Source organism: Dermatophagoides farinae, chromosome 4 (genome assembly GCF_024713945.1).
Source record: "Dermatophagoides farinae isolate YC_2012a chromosome 4, ASM2471394v1, whole genome shotgun sequence".
In the NCBI taxonomy this organism is placed as follows: domain Eukaryota; kingdom Metazoa; phylum Arthropoda; class Arachnida; order Sarcoptiformes; family Pyroglyphidae; genus Dermatophagoides; species Dermatophagoides farinae.
Genome location: NC_134680.1, coordinates 4080207 through 4098722, shown reverse-complemented (window position 1 = coordinate 4098722; position 18516 = coordinate 4080207). Strand labels below are relative to the sequence as shown.

At 28.4% G+C, this 18516-nt stretch overlaps 1 protein-coding gene across 2 annotated transcripts in view; it reads right to left on the bottom strand.

The window, feature by feature from the left end:
- Mef2 (myocyte enhancer factor 2) overlaps positions 1-18294 on the bottom strand; it is a 38805-nt gene extending 20511 nt beyond the window's left edge. The window contains exon 1 of one of the 2 annotated variants that reach the window (XM_075730243.1): positions 16979-18294. The gene's annotated coding sequence lies outside the window, so the exon portion shown is untranslated. The remainder of the gene's footprint in view (positions 1-16978) is intronic. The other variant, XM_075730244.1, reaches the window with a different exon arrangement.
- Positions 18295-18516: the final 222 nt, after the last annotated feature.

The following is an 18516-nucleotide window of genomic DNA, read 5'->3' as shown; positions in this document are numbered from 1 at the left end:
CGAGATTTATTATTGTCATCGAATGATGATGAATCAAGAATCATCATCACCACAAAAAACCGGATATATTAAATGTTTATTATGCAATATCATCATCATCATATGGTGATTTTGTTTGTCCACTGTATAATAAACTGTGTGTGTGTATGTGTGTGTGTGTGTGTGCGTGTGTGTGCAAAAATTCATTCATTCATTCATAATTCATTGTAGTTTTCGTTGTTGTTGTTGTTGTTGATGTTTTTTTTTGTTTTCATGAATGAATCTGGTCACAAAAACACGCACATACACACACACACAGGACATGTAATAATAATAAAAAGAAAACCCAGAAGTTCATAGGCTATACTCAGTATGGTTGTTTGATTGTTTACCAATAAAATGAATTTGCGGGGTCCACGCGTCAAATTTCATCATCACCATTATCATCATTAAATGTACAACAGAAACAGACATTTATACATACACACACACATAAACATTGTTTAATGTCAACAAATGATAGGGAACCGTTTCAGAATGTTTCATGAAAAATCAAGATGGTCATTCAAGAAAAAAAGAAATTATTATTACCAAACAGTTTTTTTTAGTTAGCTAGATTGATTTATCATTAACCATTTGGTTCGATTTGATGATCATGTGATTGGTTAGTTGGTCAACGGTCATCATCATCATTGTATGACTAATAAAAAAAATCGATTAATAAATGTTTATGGGTTCCGGTTCCGTTCGTTTATTCTTCAGATATCTTAATCGAATAACAACAACAACAACAACAACGACAAAAAATTCCCATTAAAGTTAAATAAATTCTTGAGATAGATGTGAATTCCGGTAATGGAATTGGTAATATATTGAAATATTTTTCACGCTAATATGATGATGGCTAAACAACAACAATTTACAACAGGAAATGTTCAATGATTTTTCATTCACAAATATTTATCATCATCATCGACAACAACACCAACAACAAAATGGAAAATGGAAAAAGGTTCAGTCCAATTTTTCAAGATAAATGATGATGATGATGACCTTCACATTGGGTGCATCGAGAAAAAAAAATGTGGAAAAAAATCTTTTTCAGAATTCAAATAAAAAAATGAATCAGGATGTTATAATTCGTGAAAACTGAAACGAATTTTTTTTAGTTTTCAATTTAATTCTCGTTTACATTTACATTTTTGTTTTGTTTTGTTTTAATAGGAAAAAATTCTAGAATTCCAAAAAAAAGAACGAAAAACATTTGTTTTGATTATCAATGCTATAGCTGTTGCTACCACTGTTACGTCAATATATGTCGTGTGTGTGTATATATAAGTAAATCCAATGGTCATGCGAAAGTTCATAATGACCTTGCTAGGTCGGTCTATAGGTCAAGTATATGAATGTTCCAATTGTATGAAGAAAAAGTGGAAAAACCATAGAGCACGATTTTCAACTAAATGATCATTGACGAAAAATGTCATTCATTCATGATTCATGATTATTAGTGTTATTGTTGTGACAGTTTTATTTTGTATTTTCATTTTTTTTTTTTGCTGTCATTTTCATAAGAAAATTATCAATTACAAATAATGTCATATGTGTGACATGATGTCAAGTAAATATAATTTTTCTTCAATTTGAAATGTAAAATTCATTTGAAAATTTAAATTTTAAATTGTAGATCCATACTTGATGATTGTGATGATAATGAAAAATATTCTCGACTATGGTTGAATCAATGTCAATCGATTGATTCATTGATTGTCTGGACTGAGAAACACTAAACGGATTTAATCATCCTGGCTACATAAATGTTTACGTGAATTATTTTTTAAAGTTTTTTCCCTTTAAAAAATGCTGAATATTCAATTAATATAAAAAAAAATCAAAACTCTATAGCCACCACCATAATCAAATACACAACGCAATTAAAAATGGCTAGACAAACACACACACACACACACACATATGGACACACCCATTGCGTTTTTCAATTCTCTCTTCATCTCTTTGACATATACTATTCATTCTTTGCCAATAATTCTCGACGGACGAGACAAAAACTTCATCAACAACGACATAATCATCACCATCAATAGTTAACCATAGAATGAGAGCGACAGCAAAGATAGAAATGGCCTTTTATGATGATGTTGTCAAAGAAAAAATTATTATTTTTTTTAATGATTTTTTCGATGTGTATCATAATCATAACTCACAAAACATACACACACACACACACACACACACACACACACACTAACTCGCGAGTCATTTATTTTTCTTTTTCTTTTTTCGAATCGTAAAAGCAATAGATGTAAAAGAGAATCTGACTTTGTCAACAACAACAACAACAACAACAACGAGGCAATCGAACACGCACATAAACACACATTTTGATCGTATGCCAAAATATGCAATGATAATTATCATTCTATTTCATATTATTGTTGTCTCGAAGCAAAAAAAAAAAAAACATATTCAAGGAATAGGACGGAATGAAAATAAGAAATGAAAAACGCATAACGGTAATATGACATCATCATCACTAACGTTTCGTAGTTGTTGTTGTTGTTGTTGTCGTCAAGCAATATCATTCAAAGATGCTCTATAATGCAAGATTTGGATTTGAATTTTTCTCTTGCCATAGAAAAGATTAACAGCTTGAAGGAAAAAAAATGCAAACGAAAGAAGAAAATCAACCCATTTTGATCCATTGATCTCATCTCGATGGAATTTTATCATTCATTGACATTTGTTTTGGACTATTAGGCTTAATGTTTTCCTGAATTCGTTTTTTGTTGTTGTTGTTGTTGTTGTTACAAAATATTATCCTATTGAATTTCCGGTGAATAAATGTTCTGTTTTGATTGAGTTTTCACAAAAAAAAAATTAGAACGAAAATTTTTTTGTAGAATGACATTTATTTGAATCCCAAAGAAATTTGAAACGGACAAACACAGCTTCTGAGTGAAAGAATTATGCGAAAAAAATTTTCATTCAAATTCAAACACGTCATTATGAACATTCATTTGTTTATGAAATAAAATTTGAAAATGAAAAAAAAATCAAAAGAAAAGTTTTTAATTTCCTCTCTGCATTTACAGAATATTCTTAAATACATTTAAACTAAGTAACTGAAACAACAACAACAGCAAAAAATCTATTATTTTGATTCCACGGACAAAAAATAATTTAAAAAAATATCAAATTTCAGAATTCATGAGTGTGTTCATAATTGCATAATAAAATAACAAAGAATTTCCAATAATAGAATTGTGTCAAAAAAAAGATTCTAAAAATTAATTTTTTTTTCCTGATTTTTTTTTGAACTTGACTGAATCACTTTTACAAATTTATCACTGAATAATAATATTCTGTGCATAAATGATAATGAACTGAGTTTGAACTTTTCAATTGAAATTTACAATTTTTAAAAATATATATCGTTTTGTTACCGAATGAACAACAAAGAAATAACAAAATTGAGTCAGGAATTAAAAATAACACACACACACACACACACCCTTGACTCGATATAAATATAAATACGTCTTCTTTTTTCTGTTTTTTTTTTCTTCTTCTTGGATTCTATATTTGATTTATTCTGATTTCTTTTCTTTTTTTTAATTCTATATTTATTTATTTATTATTAGTGTGTATAGAATTTAAACTGAATATTATTATTATCATTTTGTTACCGAAATAGAAATTATAAGTGTAAAAATGAACCAAGGAAAAAATATTTAAATAAAAATAAAAACTTTTTCATTTAATGACGATGGATAATAATAGATTTTTTTTTATTTTGAATGAAAGAATTTCTATTTTTTTGTGCTAAACCACGTGTAACACGAAACAAAACACGTGCAACAAGTGCAACAAGTGGTCAACCTGTTTGATTGATTATTGAATTTCGTAATAATAAAATTAATGAGAAAACATTCTGTTTTAGAATAGATATATTCAGATTCTTTTATTCTTTTAAAATAAGAAAAAATTTAGATGGAATACAAAAACTGTAGCACATCAAATCCAACGAAGCGACCTTTTATTTGGTTGAACATTTGCCAAAAAAAAAAAAATTTTTTTTTTGAAATCAAACGGAGCGTGGTCCAGTATGTGTACAACGGAAATTAATTTGGATAGTCAAAGCCAAACGAAAAAATGAAAATCATCAATGACTTTATCATTTCCCGAATGATAATGAGAAAAATTTGAATGCAAGAATTCCTGATTTTTTAAAATGAAGTTTTTTTTAACACATGGTGTGTGTTTGTATTTATTTTCATTTCGATTCTGTTTTTTTTTGCTTAAAGTAAAATTCTTCCTGGTATTGAACATGGAAGAGAAAAAACAATGCTTTTCTTCACATCTTTTTTTTAAATTTAAACATTCAAGAATCTAAGAAACGAATCAGTGAATATTCAGGTTACAAACACACACACACACACAGTGATAGAGAAAACCAGATTGCACATCAAATAACAACAACAGCGACAACAATATTCAACATACAAGTGTTTGGATTCTAAACAAAAAAAAAATCTTTAAGAATCCATTAATATGAATGCAAAGAACGCCAATGACGCCTTGTCTTTGTTATTGTTATTATTCGCCTTCCTTTATTTTTTCAATAATTTTCTATTATAAACACAAAAAACAACAGTTGTTGTTGTATATAGATTCGGTTAACTTCCGAAAATTTCTTCCCCGAGCACACCCACCCATTCTCATCAAGAATAAATGATTCTTCCAGTCTAGGAATCAATGCGCAGAACAAATGTATTTTGGCAAACACAATGCCAACAAACAAACAGAGAAAAAAATCATCATCATCTCAAAATCCACAGGGAAGATGTTCATAACACAAGAATTGATTTTTTTTTGTTTTCTATTAAAAAAAACTTGTTGAATCCATTCAATGTCTTTGGATATGATGAAAACATCTTCAAATAAAATGTCTGCGTGAAAAAAAATGAAATCCATTTTCCATCCTCATCAACAACATCAATGAACGAATTCTCAAATAAAAACACACACACACACATCATATGGTCGTCAAAAATTGGAAAGGAAAGAAAAATTATTATCGTTAAAATGAATCTACTAATTCTGCCATGCAATGCATAAATTCTATTCAAAAAAAAAAAAAAAAATTCAAATTCAGATCATCTTACTATACACAACACATATACAGGATGTTTTCGTATTCTTTTTTCATCATTTTTATTCATTCATTCATTCATTCATTTCGGGAAAAAAAAGATGTGACTATAACTAGATGAATGGATGGATGGATGGATTTGGATGTATGTTTCTTTGTTTGTCATCATTCATTTCATTTTGTTTCCATTCAATTCTGTTGCCATCGTCAGTCAACGTCGTTATTATCAACGGGAAAAAATCTGTCGCGTTTGTATTTCCGAAATGGCAAAGCTTCTCTCTTGGTGAGTATGTATGTGTGTGTGTAAAATTATTGTCTGGATGCCAAAATGACAAACATCGACAACGATGAATGCAATTACTACATTACCATCAAATAAGAAAAGATCAACAAAACCAAAAAGCAAAAGCAATACTAAAGAGAGAAAAAAACGCTGATTTTTTTTTGATGAGCTTGGTCTGAAAGAAAAAAAAAAGAAAAATAAAAAGTGTCACCAAACGAAAAAAAAAAATTTCAGAAAGGGAAAAATAAAGAAAATCTTTATGTCAAGAATATTGCCATATGCGAAAAACATGATGATGATGATGATGATCAACGATTAAGCTTGGTTCGGCCTTTCACTGTGAGATTTTTGAACAAAATCTTTTTGTACTCAACAAAATGAATTTGTTCAAAAATTGAAAATTATTCTTCTTTTTTTCTGGATGACGATGTTTTCTTACGAAATTCGTTACAATCAGGAATTTTTCTATTATTTTTTTTCTTGATGGAATTTTATTTTATTTCATTTCATTTTTCCCAGAAAAAAACTGTTTCATATTTCAAATCATTTGGTTTTTTCTTTCGATTTTTATTCGATATTGAATTACATTATTGAAATTGGTAAAAAAAAAAATTTAAAAGTTCAAAGCCGACCTAAAAGGATTCAATATTCAATGTGACCTTTTAATGCCATTGATGACATGCACAAACAACACACACACACACACACCGCAAAGGACATGACCCAAGATAGATTGGCACGTGCCATTTAGAGTTACATACAGAGAAAAAAAAATTCCAGATCATCAGAAGATAAGAGACAGAAAAAGTGGGAAAAAAAACGAAAATCTTGCATTGATAAGTCAACGACCAGCCAAAAAAAAATCCATTCTGTACAACAGTCTCAAATGGTCTCAAAACTAAACTTAACCAAAAGAAAAAAAAATTATAGCAGCTGTTAAATACGAAACAATTTTCGAAAAATTGATTTAAATTAATTACTTTTTTTCAGCAGTTAATAGTTAAGCTAGTAGTAGCTTAAGATTTCAACTTTCAAACACATACACACACACACACATAATGTCAGTCAATTCATTATTATCGCCATACTCAACAGTAGTCATCAATATTGTACACCACCATATGAACATCATTATTCAAACAAACAAACAAACAAAAAAAAACGTCATTTAATGAGTTTTTTCTTTTCTCCAAAACGAATAAACAACGGCCACACCCGCAAAGACACATAACTCTACTAATTGTGCACGTGTTAGCCATCATTATTATCATCATCATCATCATCGATACATGCCTTTTGAATGGTCAAAATGACCAGATTCAAAAGGAATAGCTTCTATGTTTGTGTGTGTGTGTCTGTGTTGAAATTAATTATCAAAATTGTGTCAACATTAAATGAAAGTGAAAAAAAAAATTGAAAATTCTAGAATCTAATTTCATCACGATGATGACACAACAACAGAACCTAATTATTACATTTTTAACAATTCAAGCGAAAAAAAACTGAAAAAAAGATAACAAGAAACTATCGTACAAAAAAAAGATCCAATTTTATTTGATTTTTGCAATGTTTGTCCACCGATATAAGTGGCTAGACAAACTTGGATCATGAGTTTAGATTTTTTTTTTAGTTTTGTTTTTGCTTTTTGGTTAGAATTTAATTTAATTTTTTTTTGTTTTGTTTTGTTTCATGCCAAAATCCGTACATAATAAAGGTATTGTGATTATCAAAACTCAGAACAAACAAGCGGTTATTATTATCGATTGTTTAGATCTGTTGGCAAAAAAAAAGTTCAAACAGAATTCTGGCTAAAAAATTCTTTCCTTGATAGTCAATTATTTGCGATTTTTTTCTCAAAAAAAAAAAATAAATAAAAATTGATTTTGTTATATGAAATCCATAAAAGCCAAATGTATCATTCTGTTTTGATTCTGTTTTTCGAATTTAAAAAAAACCTTCAAATGAAACAAACTAAAACTTTGATTATATATTCTATTTATACGTATTCCATGATAAATGATCATTATCCAAAAAAAAAAAAAAAAAAATGAATTTCAAAATGAAATTGATTGATCGTAATAAAGAAAAAAAAAATGAACATGAAAGATAAAATTTAAAAAATCGAAACAACCATTTTCATAAAAAAAAATTATGACGAATTTTCTGAAAATTTCGGAATCAAAATTTACGATAGTAAACAAACAAACAAACACAGACACAGTTGGTGGTAATCCAATGGAATATTGTCACATATTTCTCTCTCTCTCTCTCTCTCTCTCTCTCTCTCTCTCTCTCTCTCTCTCTCTCTCTCTCTCTCTCTCTCTCTCTCTCTCTCTCTCTCTCTCTCTTGAAACTTATTCACTTTTATCGTTACATGAATTGATCTACAACAACAACAACAACGACAACAGTAGCAGCAACAGCAATAATCATTTAAAAGTAGAGTGAAAGAGAGAAAAAAATCTAAATCTATGAAATGAGAATTTAGGTCAATTTAGCTAACAAAAAACAGCAGCAGCAGCAGCAAAAACAACAACAACAACAACAAAAAAGAAAAGACTACCATTATTCGTTAAATGAAATAGTGAAAAAGGAAAAAAAATCATCTTGACTTGAACAACAACAAAGTTGAACCAGTTTCGATTCGATGATGATGATGATAATGAACAATATAATGTAATTCCAATATCTTCAAAACATTCTTTCCATTTCACAACAATCACAATGAATGAATGAATGATTGACGAATCGATGATTGATTGATTGATTGATTTTTTTTTCTTTACTTCACGATTATTACCCAAATGGTCATGTATAGCTCCCGTTTTTTTTTCTTTTTCTTTTCAAATGTTTTCAATGATGATGCTTCTTTACAGATATATGCGGTGTGTGTGTTCGATTTTTTTTTCTTTGATTTGGTTTAGTTTAGTTTAGTTTAGTATAAACACACTTTATTTGAAACGAATGGCAAGAACAATTTTAAAGCAAAAGTAAACGAAAAAAAATGAGACGCCCTTAATGACGCCCGGCATTACGTTGAAAATCAAAATGGCAAAAATTTACTGTTGGTGGTGGTGGTGGTGGTGGTAGTTGAATGATTGAATTTTTTTTCTTCTTTTTTATTATGGTTTACCGTGATTCAATAATAATGATGATGATGATGATGATACAATGCTGGTTGGCTGAAAATATTGATTAAATTTGGATCAATTTTTTTTGTTTCATTTTTATTTTTCTATGTCGAATTTTTTATTTTAATAATAATTTTCAATTGATTTTATGATAAAATAAAACGACCTAGCGCTCATAATCTTATCACAGGTTTTTTTTCGATGGATTTTCTCTGTATAATTCTTGGAATTTTTTTTTTGAAAAACCAGGAATAAAAACAACATTTGATTTGTGTTAATTTATGTGTGTGTATGTGTGGTCTATTTTATAGCCAAAAAACAAAGCAATTCCAATTCCGTTCGTCTTTTTTTTCAATAATTTGATTAAACAATATTATTTTGCTGTTTGAGATAAGATTGTTGTTTTTTTTTCGCTAATTTTTCGACCTAATTTTGGTAACATGAATTCTATTTAAAAAAAATCCTGGCATTGGATATTCCAGATAGCAACAAAATGAAAAAAAAATACAAACAAACAGGAAACGGGAAGTTTGACGTATTTGTCGATAAATATAATTTGATCATCATCATCATCATAAATGAGAATGATTATTGACGACGTCATTTTTCTCTTTTCTTTTCATTCATTTGTTATTGTTATTTTTTAGGGAATTTATTATCATCATTGTTTTTTGCAATTGTCATACACAACCATATTTATGGGAAAAAAACCTGAAATTTTATTTAAAAAAAAAAATTCAAAATTTTTAGCAAGATTGCCATCTATTGTCATGGAATCAAACTTTTTTAAGTTTTTTTTTTGGTCATTTTTTCATTCATTTTGTATCCTTGAATTCAAATACATTGTAGTATCATTTCTGATTATAGTATAGTGTCGTTTAGAGACAGAATGAAAGCGAAAAAGAATTTTTTCCTCATTGATTCATATTCCTATTTGAAGAATATTTGTTCTGACAAAACAATAAAATGAACTTGATCTTGTTATTCATTATTTCACCAGTGCAAAAAGATTTTCTTTTTCAGGCTTTCTGTGTTTTTGTGTGCGTGTGTGTGTGTGTGTCCTGAATATTCTCATCATTATAATGATAATCATAAGCTTTTATTTTTTTTTCCTGATTCATCATCATTCAATTTCTAAATTCAAATAATAAAAACAAGAAACTAGGCCCTAGCACACATACACCAATACATACAACATGTAACAGCAATAATAATACACACCTGTACATGTTTCGCCTTGAAATTCTGTGTATTTCATATTCTTTTGAGCAGGCCACATATGTGTATGTCATCTAATGATTGCAATCATTGTATTGAAATGATAATGATTTTGATATTGAACCAGAATTTTTTTTTCTTTCCCATATTTATGTAATATATTAAATCATCAAAGATCATCATATTTAAATCATGCATGACTATAAATGAAGGTCATTTTACGTACATACAAACTAGAAGATATGCTTCATCATCATTATTATTATTATTATTATTATTTGGTTTTTGTTTCTGTACTAATGGAGAGAATATTTCAGAAAATAATTATTTAACTAAATCGAATGATGATAATAATTAATAAAAATGAGAAAATAACATAATAATCCTCTCAATAAATGATATATAGATGAGTAAAGTATATTTATGTATATTTAGCATTACATAACAAAAGTTTGATGATGATGGATAGGCTACACACACACACACACACACATAATCAAATGATTGCGAAATCAAATAAATTCTATCCAAAATAAACGAAGATGAAAAAAAAAAACAAATTTTCATTCAATCATCCACGAATTTGTACTCAAAATCGGCTAATTATAATATGATATTCGATATTTTCAAAATAAATATCCAATTGCAGATATAATGTGCATAAAGATTGAGGCGAAAATAAAAATGTCTTTGAAACGACAAAAGACAACATAATGATTAAAAATGGGAAAAAACGGCAAATACACACACACACACACACACGAACTTTCAATTTTGTTTGATTAGAAAAAAAAATTAGAATCAAATCAAACCAGATGAATCTGCAACATCGTTACATTTCATTATACATAAACACACACACACACATGCAAATTCTGGACATCTAAAATAATCCTATTAGTGAATAGTTTTTTTTGTTACAGAATAATACAAGTTGTTATGGTCGTGATCATGGTCGTCGTTGTTGTTGTTTTTGGTTTCATGCTTTTCTGGAAAATTCCATGGAAATGTGAAAAAAAATCAATAAAGAGAGAATGAATTCAGATGCAAATAGGATATTGAATGTAAATTATTTTGTTTTGATTTGTTTGTCATCCGCAAAAAAAGAAGAAAAATATTCTCACATTATCCATCCATTATGATTATAATGCAAAATTTTTTTTTCTCATAATCGATCCAAGATCATGAGAATCGTAGCCCAATTATATTCACAACTGTGTGTTGATGTGTGTGCGTGTGTGTGTTTTTGATTATATAAATTTTGTTTTTTTTTGCTCTACTTTTTTTTTAAATGGAAAAAAATAAAATAAAATCAATCTTTTCAATGTAAAAGAAAAAAAATGTCAATCGCAGACATGAATAACAAACGAAGAGAAATTCGATTAATATTTACATATTGATTTCGTGTTGATTTTTTTTCACTATCTCAATTCAAAATAACAAATTATGCCAATATAATTGTTAGACATGATAATGATAAATACAATTTTCTTTGGATTGGCAAAGAATTTCATAACAGAATTATTGGAAAAATTAATGAAAAGGAAAAAAAAGACGAAGAATTCAACAACAACAAAAAAAAAACAACTAAAGAACTTGGAAATTACAGATATCTGATGATGTTGATCTGAATTGATTAAATAATGGTAAAATGATGATAATTATTATGTTGGAAAATTCTTGACATTCTTCCGGTAATTTTCGACACTTTATAAAATTACATTTGATTCGATCGAATTCAATCGATTTTATAATTGACAAACAATTTGGGCAAACAAACAAACAAAAAAAATGGAAAGGAAATACTACATTTCAACTATGCATTGATTTGTTTTTTTTTTCACTTCATCGATCCTAATAATTCATTGGAATTGCTATATATTATTGCGTCAAGAATCATTGATCAATAATTTGAATTTTTTTTTTAATTCAAATGAAAATGAAAATGTGGAAATATCATGGAAAAAAATATTCACTTGTTTTTTTCTAAAATTATTCTTTACATTATTGTTATAGATTCGAGAGACGTGCACAATAATTGTGACTAAGGACTTGAAAATTTTTCTTTTCTTCTCAACACGGACAAATGCACAATAAATGTAAATATTCATAGATGAAAGCGAAATTGGAGCGACCTGTTTTTTTTGCAACTGAAAAAAGAAAACAGAATAGACGTGTGTCATAAAAAAACATTCAAATCAATTTTGTCTTCTGTAGACATATATACACACACACCATAACTTTCACTGAATCGAACATAGAAAATCAAATTGGCGGCATATTTTTCAAACGAAAAAAAAAATCTAAATCATTGATAATTAGGACACAACAACATACCGATGATGATGATCCATGATGATTATTAAGGTATTGGACATTAGGGTACAATAAAAATGTAAAATAATAAAAAAAAACGAAAATCGAAAGCGAATGATTTTTGTTTTTGTCGATTGCTTTTTTGTTCTTGGTGACAAAGTGAAAGTTTTTTTTTGTAAAACATTTTAAATATTCATACAAATTACCCTTGAACAGCAACAACAACAACAAGGTCATCACATTTATGACCTATTGATTAATTTATAACCTTTTGAAGAAAGAAAAAAAATTCGTTTTAAACTGTTCCGAAGTTGTTTCATGTTCTATTGGGTGAATTTATCAAACAACATTCTTCAACCAAAAGTTTATTGATTCAGTGAAGTGAAAAAAAACTTAATTTCATAATTCATATTCAGTATATTAGAGAAAAAAAATGAATTTATGATTATAAATCACCAAAATGGACAGAAAAAAAAAACTATTGACCATAATTTACCTCTAAAAGGTTAATCAACAGACTTATGAATTGAAGCAGTCAAAGAGAGAGAGAGAGAGAGAGAGAGAAAGAAATGTCAATCAAAAAAATGTTTCATCAATTTTCTAATAAAATCGGTCGTTTCGATTTGATTTAACCGCAACATTTTTTTCTGGTTCCAGCTAGGTTTCTTAATTTTTGATGACCAAATGGCAATTTGTGGATGGTGATTGAGAAATCCATGACGAATTTTATATCAATCAATTGTTGCGTGTTTTTTTTATTCCAAAAAAAGAAATCAACCAAAATGATCATTCAAATGTTTGATTTTAGATTTTATTTTATTTGTGGAAAAAAGTTTTGTGTGGCCCAGCAAAAAAAAACAGTCTAACCTGGCCTAGTTTTAGCCATTTTGGAAAATTTTTCATTCTCATTTTGGCCGGATTAACACATACAATCATAAAGGTGTGTGCGTAGTGGTGGTGTTTAGATGGTGTTAATCCTACCACGTCATAAATAATTGAAATTATGAACAATCGAAACTACTTTATGATAAAATATCATCAAAATTAATCCATCATCATCAGAATGTTTGAAGGTAGATTAAATGCTAATTAATCGGAAATTTTTTTTCAATTAATCGTAAGTTGTTATTGCTGTAATGTGGATGAATTTTCTTCTCTTTTTTTTGATTCATTACTTTACAACAAGGTGATGATAAATGTTTCATCACATGAATAACATAACATTCAATCATGATCCATTGTTGTTGTTAATTTTACCATTCATTGATTTTTCAATGATGATTGGCGTTTTCGTTGTAATTTGTGTTTGTTCCACAACAAAGGTGATCATGGTCATCATCATTGAAAAGAAGAGAGAAAATGATGGAAAGGGGGGGATCGAAACATACAACATAGTGGACAGGACAATTGATTGTCTGATGAATGAATAAATGAATGGGAAAAAAAACATGATGAGAAATACCCCCAAATAGGATAGGCTTTCGGGTTGTTTTTTCTTTCATTCATTCATTCAATTTTTACTACTTTTAGGTGTTTTGTATTTTCATTTTTTTTTCTCTCTCAAACACTGTTGACAAACTGATAGTCTCTCACTGTGATATATGGTATATGGTCAACATTTGTTATTTTGAGAAGCTCTACTCCTATCTATTGAAAGAAAGAAAAAAAATAACTAGCCGGACCAGTCAGTCGGTCAGTAAACTTTTGGCGGCTGTTGCTACTGTTGTTGTTGTTGTTTAGAACACTGGGTCAATATGTTTTTCAATAAATATAAGTGAAGAGCCTTATGGCCTTATTCAATAACACGTTTTTCAGAGGGGGAGTCCATATTTTAGTATTTTTTTCTAGACCCGAACAACAACAACAATAATAATAATAAGGATAAATCTAAATAAACGTAAATCATAAAAACATTGTCATGTGTCCGGTTTTTCGTTATTTCTAACAAAAAAAAAACTAAAATTTCTTTTCCGATTTTGTTATTCCATTTGTTAGTCAAATCATTACTACTACTACTACTGACTGGCTGACTAACTAAATGAATGAATGTATGTATTTTCGACAATTTTATCATCACCTTATAATTCATTCGATTTTCATTCATTCAAATTCAAATACAAACAATTGAAGCATTTTTAGTGGTTCATATTTCCATAAATATTGTTGACTGTTCCAGAAAATTTTTTTATTTTTTTTTCATTGTGACAATAATAATTTAGGTCTATCTGTTTCATTTTTTGCTATTCTTTATATCAATTTGATTTGTTTGAGTATAGATCAGCAATAGCAGGTCAAAGGTCGAAACTTTCCTATATATATATTGCAAATACCGTTTGTTATTGTTGTTATTATTTTTGCTGCTACTGATGCCGGGTAAATAAATATATACCGTTTTTATTCAAGATTATTGGCTTCCGATTTTATTTATTTCATGTTTCATCATCATATAACATCATCATCATCATTGTCGTCGTCGTCTGTCTGTCGGTCGATTGGTCAGTTGTTTGTTGTTGTCACAGGATCACCTGCTTCACACTTATAAATGTTTGTGAAAACGATAAAGATCGATGAGAGATGATATTTCAAGCCAAGCCTGCAAGTCAAGCCCATGTTATAGTTGGGCTTGTGTGTGTGCGTGTGTTTTTTTTTTTCTTTAATCACAAGACCTTCACATATTAGGTTCTAGGTCTTGCTCAAACAGTGTGTGTGTGTGTGTGTGTGTGTGTGTGTGTGTTAGTTATTTGGGATAACATCCTTTGAATACTTTAAAGGTCAAAATCATTATGTGAACCAAATATGAAAATATTCAGATTTTGTGATAAATAACCAATAGAGTAATAGTATATCAGGCATTATATAACCAAACGCACGTACACAAACCGATTATATCCAATTATGATTGACAGTAAAAGTTTTTTTTTTTTGGTTTGTTTTTGTTTTTCTCTTTCGATTTTATTATACTATTTTTATGATGACAATAAAAAAATATTACAACAAAACAAAGTCATCTGGTATTTTTTATTTTCGTAGATTATTATTCATCCATTTTAATTGAGTTAAAAAGAAAAGAAATTGATGATTATCACATGATAATATAATGATGATAATCCCTATGGATATTTATTTATCATTCAACATTTAATAATAATCCTCACGCACACATACATAATAAACATTGATGTGAATTGAATGTTTGTGTGTGTGTGTGTGTGTGGGTGTGTGGGTGAGGATTATCGGAATTGTACTGAATGAATTAAACTGAACATATTGAGCTAATGTCAGCAGTAGTAGTAGTAGTAGTAGTCGGTAGTAATAAAATTCTACAAGTTCAATTGATTATCGGTTATTTTTGATTTAATTGTCCTTGAATTTTTTTTGTTTGTTTGTTTGTTTTTGTTTGGTTTTTTTTTATTGGATTTTCGCAAAATGGCTTCGTGACGGATACGGCTGATTATACAACGAACAGACAGCAGTTGTTTTCGTCATTCGGGTACAATTCTTAAAATATTCTATATTACGTAAGCAATTTATATAGACAAAATAACAACAATAAAACCTCCAAAAAAAAGACCATACAAATGAATGAATTATCGATATAGTTGCCGAATTCATGGTAAATGTATTCGGCACACCCACACACCCAAAATACACGTGTAGAAAAAAAAATGATTTTCCTATTTCTTTTTGTTTTTAATTCTTTTTTTTCAATATTCGAATCTCTGACCAGAATATATTTGAATAATTAATGTTGTTTTTTCCGTTGTTATATTACTTTATTCTGTTTTTTCATTAAATCACTGTGAAGAAAAATCGATGAAATGTGTTGAATGTAATAATAATAATTATTATTCTTGTGAATCTATCTATTTATTGATTTATCATTCGGTCTCTGTGCGTGTTTATGTTTTGTTTTTTTCATGGTTATTTTCCGCTCATTACAATCCATTCATTCATTTCATTTATTAATACTGTGTATCATATAAAGTCAGTAAGCAATGAACAAAAAAAGTAACAGAAAAAAAAATTTAGTATAGTTCCATGACGTAAGCAAGACAAAAAAAAATGCAACTCAAAATTCAATGTAATATTTTTTTTTTTTTTTTTGATTCGGACAAATACGAATTCCGTTGTCCCGGCTATAAAACGGTAAGAAGCTTAATATGGCGTGTTTGTTCATGTGTGTGCATGGCACACACACACACACACACATCGACCAAACGACCGATATATATAGTTGGCGCCGATTTTGGACATTAATTTTTTGTTCAAGTTCCAATGCTTTTTAAGTTAGTGTAGATGGTCGACCTCTTTTTTCTCTATGAAATGTATTCTTTAAAATTCTGTATACAGAATTCATTCATTCAAGCAAAAGCAATGAGAGAGGATTCAACTATCACATTTTCAAACATCATCATCAGGTCAGTCGGTCAGTGGGCAAAACAAATTCACACACACACACACACACACAGCATGCACAGACGCCGACATACTTTTTTTCCATTCATACAATTGATAATATTGTCGCATCTCTCTGTGTGCAGCTGTAAACTAAAAAAAAAAAAGAAAAAAAGATTGAGTTTGCGCAAGAATATTTTATATTTTTTTCCAAAGTTTGTTTGTTTATGGATTTTTCATTTTTGTTTTTTGTGCTTAATTTATTATGAATTATAATATGATGAAAATTATCAGGCGAATTTTGAATTTTGAAATGAATGAAAACAAAAAAAAAGTTGAATTTAATTTAATTCATAAAGAGAAAAAAGAATAACAACTCATCATTTGTCATATGATAATAATTTATTTGCATTTTTTTTGTTGTTTTCAAGCTTAGAATTTTTTTTTTTTTTTTTCGAAAACAAAAATGAATATCAAACTTACCGAAATTTTTAAAGAAAAATAATTCTGTAATGTAATGTTGTGAAAAACAAAAATGAAATTTGCAAATGATGTAAATGACGATGATTATATAATGAATGATGTGGTGATGTAATCCGGTAATTAATAACAGAATAATTCTATTATCTTATTCTCGATAAACAATTAAGATTAAATTACACAATCAATCAATTTTTATTGTTGATTATCATACACACAAAAATGAATTATCTTTTGAATCATTAATCAAAAAGAAAAAAAATTCACAATTTCACGAATCAAGCACAATTTTTTTTATAAATAACAACAAAAACAGAGAGAGAGAATGAGAAAAAAAACATGGAATAATTTTATTTTTCAAACTAAATCACAAACCAAAAAAAAAACCTAATTGTTGTTGTCGTTGTTGACGAATCAAGATCAACATGCTGAATGAATGATTGGACATTGGTCAAGATCAACATAGACAAGGCGGGCCTTTTTTTCCTGTGGATTCGATTCAATCGGGTCGGCTAGGTTTTTTGTTTTGTTTTGTTTTGTTTTCCATATGTTTCTCAATGAATGAAATGGCAATGAAAAAAAAATCGTATTTGAAAATAGGGTAGTAGCAGCATACACTAAACAAAATCATTGTAAAAAAAAATCGCGACGATGACAACAAGAAGAACCGGTAACGAACCAATGGATTGATTATTGGTGAAAATCAATTTTTTTTTTTGAAACATCAATTAACAAACAAACAAAAAAAATCGACATTGGATCATTTTTTTCGACTTGATGATGATTGATTGATTGATTGATTGATGTGACCAAAAGTAAAACACCACAAAAAAAATTATCCATCCATTCAATGGATTGATAAACATCGACAATGTTGTTGTTGTTGTAATTATTATTATTGTTCCATTGGTTAAAACACACACACATACACAAACAAACAAACAAACAAACAAATTGATGAAATCAATTAAATTTTCAACTCAATCTTTTGTATCTTTATCACCGGTTTTTTTTTCTTCTTATAACTTGATGACAAAAAAAAGCCATATCCCCGTAAACACACACACACACAGACACACATTTAAACGGACAAAAACAAAACAAAAACAACGGCAGCCAATAGAATTTGAAAATCTAATTTTATCATACATGTAATGGTTATAAAAACTTTGATATTGAAACAATTCTTTCGTTTTTTTTCTGGATATGAGAGACAAATAGAAGATCACTGAGTGTGTGTGTGTGCATGTTCCATCAATTCGACAAATGTAGAAAAAAAAATTGTTTCTTTTTGGTTGTTTGATAGCAATTTCTGGTGACGTGTGTGTGTGTGTTGGTGCGAGGACTCTGTTGCTTTCTGTTGTTGTTGTTGTTGTTGTTGTTGGGTTGTTGGGTTGTTATCTCTATCTGTGTGTTTTATGTGTGTGTCTCATTCTTTCATTTGATATTTTGTCGTGGTAATTTGTTATTTTCGTATCATATTTTTTTTTCTCTCATTTCACTTTTCTTTTTTTTCCTTTGAATGATGATGATAATAATAA